The sequence below is a fragment of the Pygoscelis adeliae genome, unplaced genomic scaffold (assembly GCF_000699105.1).
Source record: "Pygoscelis adeliae isolate BGI_AS28 unplaced genomic scaffold, ASM69910v1 Scaffold139, whole genome shotgun sequence".
Classification (NCBI taxonomy): domain Eukaryota; kingdom Metazoa; phylum Chordata; class Aves; order Sphenisciformes; family Spheniscidae; genus Pygoscelis; species Pygoscelis adeliae.
In genome coordinates, this window is record NW_008825613.1 from 1,837,426 (window position 1) to 1,842,735 (window position 5,310).

The following is a 5,310-nucleotide window of genomic DNA, read 5'->3' on the forward strand; positions in this document are numbered from 1 at the left end:
CCCTCTGCTCTTTTTCTTTTTGAGATGAAATAATCAATATTGGCTTTTAAAGAGTCACTGTTAAGGCTGATTTGTCGCCCAGCTGCACATGCATGTCTTTCTGAGTTGATGCCCCCTTGAGTTTATTCCACATATTTTTTTCAGTTGCCTTTTCCAGGCTGCAAGAGACTATTTCTGACATGCAAAACAGTGTTTTGGTCCAACAGAAGCCCTGGTTTAAGCTGGAAGCATTTGCTGAAGTGTCATTGGTAGTGAGAAAGGAAAACCCCAAACAACAAAGCAGAAGCAACATAAAGATATCCCCAAATATGACCCAACAAAATGACTTCCAGAGGCAGTTCACAGCATGGGGTGCAAGTCACAGGTCAGGGGCTGGAGGCCCTGATTGCTTTTCTCCCTTCGGTTCAAGCAGAGACAGTGTTAGTGCAGTTTGGTTTCAGGGTGTTATTTAGGACTGATCAGAAATTTTCCAGTGGAAGCTTTTTCCATGAAAAAAAAAATTAAAACTGCAATCTGATGAACTTGAAGCAATTTTCAGAGAGAACATTTCAACGGATCTTGTACTGGAGTGACAGGTGGCTTCCCAGACAGCCTGGCAGGAAGGTTTCCACCAGACACCTCCAAATCCCCTCCACCCCCTGGGATCCCAGTGGGTGAGAGGGATTCCACTCCCCAGTTTTGGAGCAAAACTGGGGGAATCAGTGATCAGAGAGGCTGGGGAATGAGCTAGGACAGTGACTGGGAAACGAGGTCTCAAGTTCGCCAGGGTGGGCAGTCAAGGTACCCACCACTGCACGCAACAGTCTCGAGGAACGCTGCGGTGCATATTTCACACCGTGTCTCAGGGCTTCAGAAAGGAAATATTGCAGGATTTCTACTCTAAAAAAAAAAAAAGAAAATAAAAAACAAATGAAAAATTAAAGAATTAAACTAAACAAAGAAAATCAGCAGTTTTGTCTTTTCTGCTTAACTTGGGCCAAGTGTGTGTTCAGAAAGTCAGAAGTTTTATGTAACTGGGGCTTGGCATCCTATTTGGCTCTGCTATTAACTTCCCCATCTTGCTCATGGGGAAAGACAAATACATATTTTTTTTTTCAGATTGGTTTATTTTTAGAGAAAGCCCATGTGCAAACTCAGAGAGATTATATGACAACCATCTACCTCTCTCTTGGTGGAGGGGACCTGGGTGGGTCTCTAGTCCAAACCCCAGGCTCCAGCACTAGGTCCGGGCAGCCATGGTGTGGCTCCTCTCCCTTGAGGTGCCTCTCCTCCATCCCTGCCCATGCTGCAACTGGAGGCTGCTCTCAGATTCCCCCCAAGCCTCCCCATGGCCAGACTCAAGAAACCCAGCTGTGTGTTTCTAGGTGCTGTTGGGGGGTATTTAATCATGCCTGAGCTGAGACTGGGCAGAATTCATCTCCCCTTGATGGTTTTGTTAGAAATGTTTTCTTCTGGTTGCTGCAATCAAATACAGCCACACTCGATGCAGAGCAGCAGCCAGGGCTTCTGGTTGTTTTGCATTTTGATGAAGAGGTTTCTCAGGAATAAATCTTGGGAGACCTACTTATTTGTCCTGCTCTATTTACCATCACACCACCTGTCTTGTCAAGCTCCTGAGACTGTTCCTTGGTCCTTTGTGCTCAACCAGTAACTAAAATCTGCTCTTCCTTTCCCACAGACTACTGTAAAATAGTTCATAAAGAGAAATATCTCTAGACCTGTGCAAAAGCAATGAGCCTAGGCTCTGCTATGTAGGTCTTCCATGGAAAATTTCCCCCAGCAAATTCCCTAGCAGGACAGTGAGAGAGAGATATTATCTTTTCATGGCTCAGTAGAGCTCTCCAGGTGTCTCTAACCCCGCTAAGGCTGTACAAGGAGGCTTGAAATTCAGGAGAGATAGGTGTTGGCTGTGACACCTCTGAGCCAGGCTCTTCTCTCCAAACCCATCTCTAAACATGCACTCAAGGATTTGCTGGCATTTCCCAAAGCCCTTACCAGGGAGTTGGGTGATCCACAAGTTTGAGGCTGCTGCTAGATAAAGAAATGCCTCCTGAGAGCAGCCACCTGCCCCAAAACCCACCTGCCATCTGGTTTGGACGAGACTGGCATGTCCCAGGCCTTTGCGCCAGACTCATGGAGGGGCATCTGAAGGAAGAACAGGGGAAGAAGGGTGGTCGTGCCTCTGTAGAAGAATAAATGAGGAAAGCCAAGGTTTGTTGTGGTGGAAGACCATGGCTGCTCATCGTTATTAATATCTTTCATTTTCAACACAGAAAGTATAACCTGTGGAGCCTCTGCCATGGACATCTCCAAGAAGGAGAGCTGCCCAAACCAAGAGGACCAGCCTTTGCCATGACTCAAAACCAGGAAGGCAGTGGCAAAACTCAGGGATCTGTGGCCAAGGTTTGCCTGGCATTTCAGGAAATGTCTTGGGTGGGTTTTGATTGGCTTTTAGCCTGTTTGGATAGCGCTACCTCTTTCTTTGGGCTTTCTCTCTCTCTCTGTTGGGAACCCTTCTGCTCCCACTCCCACCCAACTGTCTCTCCTTAAAACACAGCTCTGTGATTTCATGCAGTGCAAGGAAGTAAAACCCCAGATCCCAATTGCTTTATAACCAGATAGAATAACGTTAATAATTTCCAGCTAGTCCAAAGAAACTTCAAACACGAAAGAACATGCAATGAAAGTGAATGTCTTTGAAGACTGTGAAAAAAGCCCTGTTTTTAGTATAATGACTGCTATGTGCGAAGAATAAATGTCTCAGTCTAATGTTCTTAAATCTGAACTGGGGATGACTAACTAAGTAGACGATTCAATGCCTGATATAGTCGAAGGGTTACGGTAGCCGCATGCGCCTCGCTGACCTTTTGGTAGTTGCAAACTGGCTGGCTCTCCCATCCCTCCCCCACAGGCTAGGATAGCTGTAAACATCCCTATAATAATGAGACAATTGTAATATCCTATTTATTTTCCATTAAGAACAAGCCCGGCGCAGGCTTAGGTGGCCCAAGGGGCTGGGCAAGCAAAGCCCATCCCTGCCCTCCTGCCACAACCCAGCCATTGCTTGCCCTTGCACCTGAGAGAGCATCAGGGACTGCTGCATGTGGAGAAATGCTTCTGGTGCTCTTGCTGTGCCCCTCTGAGCAGAGTCTGGGCCCAGCATCTCTAGGACCCCTTCTGCAAGATGAAAATAGCAACCCTATTCCCTCTTCGCCTCTCACCAGCTCTTCCCATCCCTGATTTTCCCCCGGGTGCAGGAGTGGAGGGTGGGGAGGAGGGCAGGAAGTTGCTGACGCGTGTGGTTGGATTTCAGTTTGAACACTGTCCAGAAAGGAGCACCAAATATTAGTAAACAGATCAGGAAACGTTTCCGTGTTTGGCTGCTTTTCCATGGCAGCAATCTCCAGTGGTTTTTCCACTAGAGAAAAAGACCCGCTCAGTCTCTTTGCTTGAAGTGGAGCAGCTCAGATCCTGGACCCCCTTCAGATCCTGACCTTCAAACTCAGGTCTCTCCCCTTGGGGGCATGTGCTGCAGCTCCAGACTTTGTGCATGGAGCTGAGTCCCGCAGAGCAGACGGTGCATGCTCTCGTGCATACCCAGGGGATTACAGGACCCTGCTGCCGTGTCCAGCATCTCTGTAATGATCCAGGCTGAAAAGGAAAGGATCAAGATGGTTGGCCTATTTTGCTTCTCAAAAGAATATTATGGAGCGGTTTTCCTTGCCGCACATTAAAGAGGGAATTATTGCATAGCAATGGGCTCTTTAGGGCAATGAAAAAAGTCCTATCAAGTCCTGGTTGTTCAAGCTGCAGACAGTCACTTTAGAAAAAGACCCAGGAGTAAATCAAGCACTGAAGCAGACAACTGAATGAAATCCTAGTTTTACCATTTCTTGACATCCTCAGTTCAAGCCTGGCAGCCTCTCTGGGATGAACACAAGCTGCTCATCTTGCAATATCTGGGGAGAATATAGCGGCCCGTGATTTTGGAGGACTGAACTGATGGTTCCTTCTGGCATCGTGCCACAAACCCTATGTTTCTGCTCTCTTCACTGTGACTTCCACTCAACAAGGTCAAATTCAGGTCCTTGGATAAGAAGTATGTGGTGACGGACCGGTTTTGGAAAGAAGACCTCATTTTATGCACAACACTTCCCGCCACAGGTGTTGATGGATGTTGATGCAGATGGAGGTGCCACCAGCATGAAGAAGAGCAACTGAGAGGATGAGGGTCAAAAATGAGTCTTGTGAGGAGAAAATGATTTCTGATGAGACAGTGTCTATATTGGACAAAACGCCTGCCTGATCCACAGCCAACAGCAACCCTAAAAGCGAAGAAGAAGGAAAAAGAAACAGAATTTGTCTGTTTTCATGTTAAACTTCATGAGATGGTGTGTGAAACCATATGATCTAATAGTCCTGCTTGACTTGAAACATCTCAGTTTAGCTTAGCATAGCTAATTAGCATGGCTATGGCTTAGCATAACTAACTCTATAATTTCAACACACTCCCCACACAGCTGATTTATATAGCACTTGATACGCTGACAGTAACCGGCTTGGGTTAGAGAAGTGGTTACAGGACTGGTGCCACAGCCAGGGGTTCGGCTACTTAGACCATGGGACTCGCTTTGAGAAACCTGGTCTACTGGGGGCTGACGGGGTCCATCTGTCAGAGGAGGGGAAGAGACTCTTCAGTCATAGGGCTTGCCAAGTTGGTGAACTAAACTAAACTGGCTTTAAACTAAAGTTGCCAGGGGAGGGGAACCTCAATCCATCCCACTCCTACCAGTTTGATGCCAGGGCCAGCAACAGATGCCCAGAGCCTGGAGAAGGAACACAGGTCAGCAGGAGAGTGCCTGAAGAGCAGCACAAAGGAACTCCAGCCAGTGAGACAGCTTCATTGGGGGCCAACTTCAATACCTCTATGCAAACGCATGTAGCATGGGGAATAAACAAGAGGAGTTAGAGACGTGCGCACGCCTGCAGGGCTACGACCTTATTGGCATCACGGAGACGTGGTGGGATGGCTCCTATGACTGGAGTGTTGGGATGGAGGGGTACAGGCTCTTTAGGAAGGACAGGCAGGGGAGACGAAGAGGGGGTGTTGCCCTCTGTGTCAATGCCCAGCTGGAGGGCATGGAGCTCTGCCTGGGGATGGGTGAAGAGCTGACTGAGAGCTTGTGGGTCAGAATTAAAGTGAAGGCAGGGACAGGTGACATTACGGTGGGGGTCTGCTACAGGCCACCCGACCAGGAAGACCGAGCGCGTGAGGCCCTCTATAGACAGATAGGAGCAGCCTCACGCTCA